Source organism: Rattus norvegicus, chromosome 3 (assembly GCF_036323735.1).
Source record: "Rattus norvegicus strain BN/NHsdMcwi chromosome 3, GRCr8, whole genome shotgun sequence".
NCBI lineage: Eukaryota > Metazoa > Chordata > Mammalia > Rodentia > Muridae > Rattus > Rattus norvegicus.
This window is the reverse complement of record NC_086021.1, coordinates 159,937,901-159,949,549: the sequence shown is the minus strand read 5'-3', so window position 1 is coordinate 159,949,549 and position 11,649 is coordinate 159,937,901. Positions and strand designations below refer to the sequence as shown.

General features: G+C 48.9%; 1 protein-coding gene and 1 long non-coding RNA gene across 2 annotated transcripts in view; one reads left to right on the top strand and one right to left on the bottom strand.

The window, feature by feature from the left end:
* Positions 1–2,378, bottom strand: part of LOC102547396 (uncharacterized) — a 33,606-nt gene extending 31,228 nt beyond the window's left edge. Inside the window, exon 1 of the long non-coding RNA XR_005502640.2 lies at positions 1,840–2,378. This is a non-coding gene — a long non-coding RNA (uncharacterized LOC102547396). The remainder of the gene's footprint in view (positions 1–1,839) is intronic.
* Acss1 (acyl-CoA synthetase short-chain family member 1) overlaps positions 1–11,649 on the top strand; it is a 49,940-nt gene that overhangs the window by 11,199 nt on the left and 27,092 nt on the right.

Below are 11,649 nucleotides of genomic sequence, written 5' to 3'. Positions count from 1 at the left end.
AGTATACACCCTTTTAAAAGGGGGCAGCTGCTTGCACACTGTCATTCATTGAAAGACAAATGCCACATGTGGCAGGGCAGAGGCATTAACTAGACAGCTGGGGTCCTGCTCCGAATCTGCCCGAAGAACTGGTGTTTCCCTCCCTCCGCACCCCAGATGAGCTAAAAACCCAGGTGTTGGTAGGAGGCCACTAGGGATGCCCTGTGGCCGGACACAGCGTTATTTGGTAGTCCAGGCTGTAGGGCTGTATGGCTGTATGGCTGTATGGCTGTATATATGGTTGAAGGTTTAAAGGTTAACCACATAGAATGCTCAGGACTGCAGCCAACTCATTAAAGTCAAGAGAGACCTGAGGTTGATGGGAGTGGAGTAGCTCCCAGCCACACAGCCACATTTCTGACTACAAAGGATGTATCTACTAAGCTGCCCCTCTACAAATGTGCAGAACTAGTTTACTGTGCTTTGGTAGGTCTCTGATGGCTTAGAACTGGATGGCTGTGTCTGCTGCTGAGCAAAGTGTTACACACACTCTGTAACTAAACCAAGTGTATGAAGGTCATTAATTAGCCCTTCCCTGGGCATTTTAGGTGTTTGATTTGCTACATGCATATCAGTAGACAGATAGATTGCATAGTACCTCTGAAATAAAGGGATTTCTTTCCCCTGTGGGGCAGCCACAAGCCCTCTAGACTCAAAGGTTAAGCTCTAGACTCTACTTGTTGTTGTCGTCGTCGTCGTCGTCGTCGTCGTCGTCGTCGTCGTCCTCCTCCTCCTCCTCCTCCTCCTCCTCCTCCTCCTCCTCCTCCTCCTCCTTCTTCCTTCCTTTCCTCCCCCCCCCCCCACTAGGGATCAAATTCAGGACATTTGATTGTCCCAGGCAAGTGCTCTGCCACTGAGCTGCACTATATCCCTGAGCATTTAAAGAAACTTGTCGTGGCCAGGCATGGTGGTGCACACCTGTAGTAGAAGACTGGGAGATGGCAAGTGCAAGGCCACTATGTGTTACCTAGAAAGCCCGTCTCAACAAACATGCACAAGCAACTCACCCCGAGATCATACACAGAAAATACAAGGGCGGATATGACCATGCGGTGAAGTCGTGGGCCCTAACTGTAGTACTCAGTGCTGCAAAGGAAGCCAGACAGACCCCGAGGGGTTATAGTCGTTACAGGCAATGATGAGTGTGTTTTTCTGGTTCCGGGAAGCTTACATTGGCCTGGATATCTGCCTGTAAAGAGGACCTGGAAGTTTCAGGTGACTGTATAGAGGATCTCTGCATTGGGAGCAGACTGGCACCAGTGACCTTTGCCCTGTTTCTTTCCTATGGTCCTCATTGGTTCAGAATATCCTCCTGGCTGATGGTCTGGCACCGTTCCCTCTCTGTATAGAGGGGTTGTCTGCGAAGTGAAAATGCGTTTCCAGGGTTGGCCTAGGTGACTGAGCTGAGCATACGCACTGAACTGCAAAGATACCGACAATAGCTAGCGACATTCACGATCAACAGCTGACCAGGGCAATTGTTCAAACCACCATGACAGAATTAATTTGAAGACTATGATTTGATTAGATAAGAATAATAATGTTAATTACTGGGGTGGGAGAGATGGCTCAGCGGTTGAGAGCACTGACTGCTCTTCCAGAGGTCCTGAGTTCAATTCCCAGCAACCACATGGTGGCTCACAACCATCTGTAATGAGATCCAATGCCCTCTGCTGGTGTGTCTGAAGACAGCTACAGTGTACTTATATATAATAAATAAATAAATCTTAAAAATGTTAATTATTATTATTTTCAACATTTTGCTCTGGAGAACTTGAAACAGCACAGCCTTCTACTTACCACCAATTTTTACGGTATTTGTTTTGTGATGTGATATCGTCACCCCTTGTCTGTGTATCCATACTATTTTCCGGAGCATTTCCAAGTAAGTTGTGTTGTAATATCAATACTGTATTAGCTATTTTTTAAAAATCATCACTGCCAAATATCTGATTAGTAGCAAATGAGGGGAGGAGGGGCTTCCTTTTGGCTCACAGTTTGAGGGTGTACCAGCTGTCATACGGGTGAAAGAATCTGGCGGGCTGTTCTGTGGTGGCTGGAGTGTGTGAGACCGTTGGTCACCTTGTGTGTCACCAGGAGGCAGAAAGAGTTCCTGAAGGAAGCTGGGCCAGACTAGGACCTCTAGGACCTGCTCCTGAGTGACCCACTTCCTCCAACGAGGCTCTCCCTTCTAATGTTTCTAAACAGTACCCGTTGCTAGGAAACAGCTGGTACTGTTGTTCAAACACACGAGTCTCTGGGGGATAGGTCACAGTCACACTTCAAACTTGTACAAGCTCTCCAACATGTGTGTGATCAACCAGGGGATAGATAGTATGTGCTCGTTTTCTATTTTGATAGGAAATTTACCTGCAGTGAACCCACTTGCTGATTCCAGTGCAAAGGCTCATGTATTTTGACATACTGTTTTGTTCCTTTTGAGTTATCAGTTCTTCTGTCTAGCTTCCCAAGTACTGCTGATCAATTTTTTTTCTGATAGAGTCTTTAATCAAATCTTACAGATAAGGAGACAGACTCAGAAAGATGATGATGTTTATGAGGAAATGCCTTGTGTGGGTGGAGTCACAGCTTAACCCCGAATTAGCAAGTTCAGGGTCGTGAACCCACATCAAGTGCTAAGGGCCATGTCAGCAGTTGTTTCTGGGGCTTGATGGATCCTGGGATGAAACCTGTTGGAAGGAGCCATGTCAGCATCTGGTCTGGGATTTACCTAGTCATGGAGGGACATTAATGTGCTACCTTCCTCAGGGGCCAGTGCCTCTTACCACCGGGTCTACTAAGCTCTCTCAACAAGCGTATTTCTGAGTAATATTTCTGAATAATCTGGTTTGGTGAGCTAACAACACCTTTACCTAGTAATTTGAGGTTCAGCCCCGAACAACACCCCTATCCTGGGAACTCAAGAGACTCACCACAGTGTGACCTGTGTGCAGGCAAACACACACATGCACACACTCCCACTCACATGCCTTCTAAGTCATTCCCCACAGTGTGGGTAGGTACAGATTTGCTTTCTGTGTTGGCGTCGTCCTTTAAGAATACATGCCCTGATTGACTTATTAGCCTTTGCCTGTGGGTAGACATACCTGTGTCCTTCAGGGCCATGTATTCTGCACCTCGGCCTATATGACCCACTTTGCCTGGCCTTTCGCATATGGCCATAAACTCAGAGCTGTGAGTAATGAGACCAGTGGATCCAGTTCCCTGGGACACTCTGCCAGAGGCACCTGGGGTTGGAGTTCAGATCGGATGCCCTATGTCTACTCTAAGCAAGTAGGCTGTGTGACCATAGGGAAGTGGTAGGCTGAGGCTCTCTTATACTTGTGGACAGTGGTTGAGGGAAGCCATCAGGTCGGGCATGGATAATCAGTTTCTTCTTGAGGGCAGGTGGGCAGATGGCACCTGGGCCACTCCCCTTCTCACCCCCTGGGTGCCTTTCACATGACAACCCTGCATACCTCAGGTGGACTCCTGGTACATGTGGAGAAACACAGTGCATCTGTGGTCAGACTGATGAGGTTTTGGTTCTGCCTGTCTGGTTGGTAGGGTCCTCCCTGCCATGCTTGAGGGTTTCAGCCCAGACTTCTAGGCTGGGGAGGGCATAAGTCAGGCAACTGACTGAGGCTCTGCAGTGTCCAAGCATGACGTCAGGAGAAAGCACCAGGTCTGAATTGATAGCAGTTCTTCTCCTGGGCTCACTGCGGAGGTCTGACTTTGAGCCAGAGCCCACATGACTGGCCCTACAATCGGCTTTTCCTTTTCAGTGTACAAAATAATGGGTTTCATTGTGCCATTTTCTTATATGAATAGCATTATGCTTTGCTTATATTCGTTGGCCCCCAGTACCCCTCTTTTCTTCTTATTGGTCCTTCTTCATTCTGTCAAATCTTTCCCTGATTCATCACTTTGTCTACTTCTCAATTAGATATCACTTTCAAACATGGCTGCTTCTTTCTACAAACTAACTTCCTTCTACAAAGGTAACAAACTTACCTTCATTGTTTGGGATTCAAGATGTGTCATTCCAGCAGAACCACACAGACCTAAAGGTCTTTGGTGTAATTTCTTGCCAGAGCAGCCATGTTGTTGTTCCCTGTACAACCACAGGGAAGTGAAGAATGGGGTCTAGACTGTGGGGGTGGGGTGGGGCTCCCCTTATACATTTGTCAGGGATGGCCTATACCACATAATAAAGTCAGCATGGAGGTGGGGGAACATTGAGCTGGATCCCCTTCCTTAGGAACCTACTTCTGTCCTGGACCCTGAGTGTCTTCCAATGTGAGAAGAAGGGGCTGTTCTCTTTGGGTTGAAATGACAGGAAACAGGAAGTCACCCTTTGGACATCCGTTGGGGAGGTCCTGGGAAGGTTTGGGTTGAGAAGCAGAGGAAGACAGTCTTTGGAGGGGTCTGAACAGGTAATCCTGTGCCAAGGTCTTCAGTGGGCCTGCTCCATGGTCTCCCTTCTCCTCAGCTATGTGTGATCAAACATGCATCACCCCTCTGACTGGAGTTTTCTCATCTGCAAAGTGGAGTCATTCTCCCAAGTAAGATGAGCGCTGAGTGTGCTGCTGGTGTGTGTGTGTGTGTGTGTGTGTGTGTGTGTGTGTGTGTGTGTGTAAGAGAAAGAGACAGAGAGAGACACACACACACAGAAAGACAGAGTGTATCTTCACTATGTATGCGTGAGCTCATGAATGTCACAAGAGGGCACTGGATGCCCTGGGACTGGAGGTGCAGTTAGTCCTGAGTTGCTGGGTGAGTTCTGGGAAGGGAACTTGTTCCTCAGCAAGTGTGCTATGCAGCCCTAACCTCTGAGCCATCTCTCCAGTCTCAAATACACTTACTTTAAACCTTGCCTTCGGACCTTCGCTTCTCACAGGAAACTCAGAGACATCATCTTAAGGCTGGAAGAGGTTTTGACTTTTCTAGCCGCATTTGTTTGCCATTCTTGTGGGCGCACTAAGGGTCTGGGAAGTTTACACTTTAGATGGAAGGATCTCTGGACTGCTAAGAAAGTTTATTTATGTCTCAGGAAACCTCTTTGATGGAACTTTTTTGGGGTTTCTATCTGTGCAAACCTGGTTAAGCTTCAACCTGAGGAGCACACAGAAACAAACACCTCCCTTCAGCCGAGTCTCCTCTTTGTGACCTCTCTTCTGCTAAGCAAGAACACGTGGGGGCAGACAGCTTGCAGGAAAGCTTCAACTGAGGGAGAGAGAAGAGATTCATTTTCTAAGGGGAGTGGCATAGCCTCGGCCTCTGCTTGAGAAACCTGAAGTGGAGAGCTTCCTTGTTCCTGTTTTGTTTTTCTTCCTACTTCTGTAGCCTCTAGACTATAGGGTAGGCGTTAGACTGACTCACAGTTTTGCTGTATGCAGCTGTGGCTTCCTGTGGCCCGCAGCAGCAGGGTCCCTTTTAGGACAGCAGACTGGTGGATCAGACAGACTTCTTGCTACCTAGAAATGTGAAACTGGTCTCCTCCCCCCTCCCCTCTGCTGCAGCCTATGCTCCTGTCCAGGACATTTTCACTGCCTCACCCTTGCCCTTTTCTTATGTGGTAGGGGTGGGGTGAGGGAGTGGGGTGGGGTGGGGGTTGGGGGGTGTGGGCACAGCATGCCATGCTGTAGAGTACAGCCTTGGGATGGTGAGGACAGACTGTGAGAGTTCTGCCACCCAGTCCTCTGTCCTCCTGAAGTCTCTTATCTCTTTTGTGTCCAGTCTGTAGCCCTCTTCCTGTTGGTTGTACCCTGTGGTCTCTCCACCCCCGCTGTGTCTGAGCAGAAGCTGATGTGGATGACCTCAGGTCACTATTCAAGGTCAAAGTTCTGACTCCCCAGAGAGCTTCTGGCGCTGGGAATTTCATACAGCTGAAAAAGCCATTATTAGGTTTGCACTCAGCTTGGCCTCTGCAGAGGTATAGAAAAAGAATTCTGTCTGCTGTCCTGTTGCCTTTCACAGGGGCAGCTCCACAGCCCAGAGACGCCCTGCCTGTGCCATGCTTAGTGTTGGTTGTCAACTTGACAGGACCCAGAATTGGATTTGTCTGTAAGGGAGTTTGTGGATTATGTTAACAGAAGTGGGAAGACCTGCCCCCCTCCAACTGTAGGAGACATGTTGCATAGACTGGGGGTCCAGACTGACTATCAAGAGAATAGGAGCTGCATACCACATTTCTGTCTCTCTGCTTCCTCACTGCAGATGCAGTGCACCTCTACCTTCCTCTGGCTCCTGCCTCTCATGCTTTTCCTGTTAGGACTGTGAAACAAACACAGAAACGCTGCCATCTCTGAGCTGCCTCTTCTTGGATATTTCATCTCAGCAGTGAAAAAAGTAATTAACCTATGACCACACGTCAGTTAGCATCCGTGTGTGTGCAGTGCCCTGCTCACTGACAGATACTGCCTTTCTCATTACCTACGTCCCGGAAGACAAGCAGGCAGTTGGGTAGGAGCAGGGTTCGTGGCACCAGAGTGCTGGGAGACGGTGTAAAGCCTGGAGAGGAGATCTGAGTCTTTGGTTAGGAGGTGGACGCTTCTGTTGCTTCCTGTGAGGTTGTTGGAGCTTCTGGCACACACGGAAATGCTTTGGGCAAATTGCCTTGAACCTGCAGAAAGGGCACCAGGCCTGGTGAAAGTTGCAGCATTCATGGGCTAGCACTAGCCTCTCAGCCAGGATGAGCTACTTGACCAAAGTGGCAAGGCTACCCGAGGGAACTGTGTCAGTGTGCTCTCTGCCTTTGAACCTGTATTTCAAAGCGCAGTGGGGCCAGACCTCTTAGATTCCACAGAACTCACTGTCATCTGAAATCGAGGGTGAGAAGGCCAGGAACAGGACAGAACTGGAAGAAGAGGCTTGCAGTTGCTCCTCCCTACCTCCCAGATATTAAATAGAAATTATGTCAGGACTGACGAGGTTTTTTTTAAATGAAGGGATAAAGCTTAGTTAAAGTTATTTTTAAAGACATTCTCAGGGAGGTCGGAGGACACAGGCTGTTTTGAGGGGTTGCCAGTGGCAGCAAAGCAAGTTTGCTGAGGTGTCCGTGTCATTGACTCCACACTCAGTTTTCAATACCTATTTAGGGAGCCTTACCGAGGGGTTTGAAATCAGCCACGGATGCAAGATTTACACTGCAATTACTAGCGCATGCTATGGGACTGCTTTCCCAGAAAAGCTGCTTTTGAACACTTGCCAGCATGACCGGGTCGTAGGAGCTGTCTCTCCTTCTCCTAATGAAATGTTTCCCCAAGCTGCTCCAAGAAGCAGGGAAAGCACTCAACCTAGATTTGACTCCTGGAGTGTCGTTCTGGTGACCATGTCTGCTGGAATCAATATTTCCCAGAGACCATTTTCTGAGTGTCAAACTGCAGTGCTCTGTGGCCCCACAGGGAAGCCTCAGAAGAGAATGACTCCCAGCTTGTGCCTAGTCTGGAACTTTCTGTGGGTCCTCAGCTTCTCTGTCTTGCCAGAAGGACTTGTGCAGAGTGATTGCTAGACCCTCACCAGGTGGCATGGGAGCTGTCCAAACGTGCAACCGGAGACACCCTGTGGGTTTGTTTGTTTTGTTTTTGTTTGTCACTTTTTTTTTTTTTTTTTATCACCGGGAAAAGTGAATGGTTTTAGAAAGTTAATAGCTACATTCCCGGTTCACGTTTCACTAGGAAACCACTAAGAAAAGGACTCCCTGTGTGGTTTTGGAGCAGTAAACAAGTCTGCAGGCCAGGGCGAAGTGTTCCGCCAGGCCCAGCTGTTTGTGCTGGCTTCCACACTGGGATCCTAACAGATCACTGGGCTTCCAGCCTTCTGGAACCTCCTGAGTGCTTACTGCTTTAGCACTTGCCTCCTCTGGGATGTGCGAGCTGTGCTTTGTGCCAGAAAGGAAGTGAACTATTTTTCCATAAACAGGTTAGCGAGAGGAAATCAGTCCCTAGCAAGAGCAGTCTTTTTCAGGTCTGACTGGATACTTCTGTCCTGCAGGGGTATATTTTTGGTCCACAGCCTGCTGGCTTTGGTCAGGGATGTAGGATGTGACCTGGAGATGGCGGGGGCAATCCCAGGAATCCCAGAGGCAGAAGGAGCTGAGTGTGGTGCTTCTCCCCTAGTCCCTCTTCTCCATTCTGTTGATACAAAGAAATCTAGCTTCCAAGGTGGTAGACTTTAATCCATTCTTTCCCTAACCTCCCTAGCTTCAGAGAGACTATTTTTAAACGAGCATTGTGTGTGTCTCTGCATGCATGTACTTGTGAGTCGAGGTGCCTGCCCAGAGACTGTAGAGGCTTTGGATTCCCTGTGGAACCGAAGTCACAAGTGTGATGGCCCTGTGCGGGTACAGGGACCTGGACTTGCGTTCTGTGCAGAACCAGTATGTGCCTTTAACTGCTGAGCTTCCTCTTTAGTCCCTAACTCTCCCTTAGAACAAGTCAGCTTCTGGTTCCCTCCCTCCCTCCGCACTGGGGAATGGAACTCAATGCTCACACATGCTGAGCATAGGCTGGCTCCACTCAGCCTAGTCCTCTTTAAAACAAATAGACATTTAAAAGCTCAAAGGGAATGGTAATAACATTAATATGCAGGTGGGGGAAATCATGATTTGGGGGACACTTTATATCAGGAAGAAAGGAAGTTATTGTGACACTCGGGTTCATGAGGGGAGCTGGGTAGGCGCCAGGCTTTTAGAGCTCATGCTTGGGCTCACATCCTGCCCCGATTTATTTGGTTGAATGGTTCTGAGAAAAAACAACAGCTTAACTTTCATGTAACTCAGTTTCCTTTTATGGAGAGAGAGAGAGAGAGTTCAGAGGCCACAGATTGTTTGGCAGTGGAAGTCTTGAATGTTGTTCCCCACCCCACCCCCTACCCCTGCCACCCTGAGAGACTCATCTGCTGACTGTGTGCAGCGTGTGGTGCTAAAAGGTAGCAGACCCTTCAAGAGGTAAAGTCTACTGGGAGGCCTTTAGGCCAGTGTGGGCGTGTTCTTGAAGGGGATATTGGGATTTTAGTTCTCTCTCTCTCTCTCTCTCTCTCTCTGTCACCCTGACATGAGAGACTTCATCATATACTGTCACTGTGATGTACTGAGTCTCCGCTGCAGGCCCAGAGCAATAGTCATGAAACAATAAGTGTGAACCCAAAACAAACCTTTTCTTTTACTAAGGTGATTATCTCAGGTATTTTTGTTTTAGCAACAGAAAGCTATTACAAAAGTTCTTCTATCCGAAGGCTTCGGAACAATCTTGGCTACAGGTCACACTACGGTTGTGAGTTATTGTTCTTATTATGCAGGAAGGAAATGAGAATCTGAGAGGGAACCAGCCCTTTTAGACTGAGGTGTTATGAGGTGATGGGCCTGACGCTAGTCATGCTGGCCTAGGGACAGGCTTCTTGTGCTCACAGTGGGAAGTAAGTGTGGCTGGAGGAGAAGGGTTGGCACATGGCAGGTGGGAGGTGTGGTTGTACAAGTGGGCCTGCCTTCTCCTAGGCTTCTCTCAACCTGGGGCCCCAGTGAATGTCTGGACCCCAAAGGGCGGCAGCTGTCTTGTGGTTGATCATGCACTCTTCTTAGATCTGCTTCTGCTGTTGTACTGGCTAGAGACCAGAACAAGTGGGCTGCTCAGGGCCTCCACAAACCCTTGGGTCGCATTTGCCCAGAGCCAAAGATCAGATCCTGCAACGAACATTGGACAAACTGGAATTTTATGTTCTCCTTTCTGGGAAAGAGACACATGAGCGCCTGCCTCTGCTAAGGAGTCATCAGAGGATTACTAGTGCATGCCAGTGGTAGAGTGCTTGCCTAGCATGTGTAAGGCTCTGGCTTCCAGCCACAGAGCAATGTACAAATTTATCTCTAAAACAGTCTGTCCTAATAAATAAAGCTAACTGTGTGTGCAGGTCAGTGATAGAGGGATTGTCTTACTTGTGTGAGGTCTCCAGGGTGCAATACCCAGTGTAGAGAAAAAAGGCACTTATGGAATGGCCTGTATTCACTCTTTTTTTTTTTTTTTTTTTTTTGCAGTTTTTAGGAACTTTATTTTCCTTCCATCTTTTTTTCCTTCGCTCAGGCATCTGCAGAACAGCTCAGGACCACTTAGTGGTGGCTCTAGTCCACTCAGTGGCCTGCGCTGTGGGAGCTGCTGACCAGTCCTCAGTGGCTGCTATGCACTCCAGTCTCCCGTTGGGAACTGCTGGAAGGACACAGAGGGTACCTGCACACCCTCAGACCAGTCAGCCGCCTCAGGGTGAGCAGCAGTGAACTCAGGATCTGGTGTGGTCCATTCGTCCTGGAATTCCTCCTTGGTCACAGCCTTCTCAGAAGCAGCCTGCTCCTCCTCAATCTCCTCTGAGTCTCTGTAGAAGTAAAGATCAGGCATAACCTCCCCTGGGTGCTCCTGGGAAATGGTTCCTCGCATGCGCAGTACTTCCCGGGCCAGCATCCACCACGTCAGACCTACTGAGTGAGCTCCCTTGTTGTTGCACGGAATGGCAATGTCCACATAGCACAGGGGAGAATCTGTGTTACACAGCGCAATGGTGGGCAATGGTGGGCAGGTTGACCTAAGAGGCCTCTGTGAGGGGCTGGTGGTCAGCCCGGGGATCGGTCACCACTAGAAGCCGTGACTCCCTGAAGGCTGCTTGGATCTGTTAGTGAGGTCCCAGGTGTGAAGCGGCCAGCAATGGGAGTGGCTCCTGTGGCAGCAGCGAACTTCAGCACAGCTCGCTGACCAGTGTTCCTGGAGGAGATGACACTGACGTCAGCAGGGTTCTCAATGGCAGCAATAGCTGGAGCTGTGAGCAGCAGCTTCTCCCAGGTCCTCTTCAGGTTTATGATGTAGATACCTAGGCCAGCAAATGGAATTCTTTGTCGGGGTGGGGCTTTCCAAGACAGGGTCTGTGGAACCCTGGCTATCTGTAGAACAGGCTGATCAGAGATTTGCGTGTCTGCCTCTTGAGCCCTAGGTTTAAAGGTGTGCACCACCACACCTGGCCACAAGTGGATCTGGTCACAAGTGGGTGCCCCAGACAGGTTTGCTAACCTCATAGCTCTGTAAATGGACACTGCAGGAAGGCAGAGTATATGTATGTGGCAGTGATCACTACCGAACTCCAGACATTGAGGCAAGCTCTACTGGTGTTAGCGAAATCCTGCTTTAGTTTCAATGTAGCACACTTCCAACACTCAGAAGTTCACTGGCCAAGGTGTATCCACTCTTTTCCCACCTCTTAGCCCATTTTCTGAAATGACGATAGTTGCCATCGATGGGACATCTTTAAAGATGCTTGGGACATCAGTCATAGTTGGGGCTCAGTCCCTTAATGGTGGACTCTTTTATAAGGTCATTTATTCCCAAGTATGGGGAGTCGTGTAGGATCTTGTTACGTTAGCTTTTCTTGGGTAGATATATTTACTCATGGCAGGTGGGGCAAAGCAACAGTTCTATTCCAGGCTAGCGTGGTGAAATACTAAGTTTATCAGAGTTACTTACAGAAGCCTGGGAGAGGGGTTTGTTACAGGAGCAGAGTTGATCCCCTCCATCCCAAACTGTCGCATCACTGAAAAGGGCCACTTCAGCCTGTGTGACTACTTTTGAAACTCTG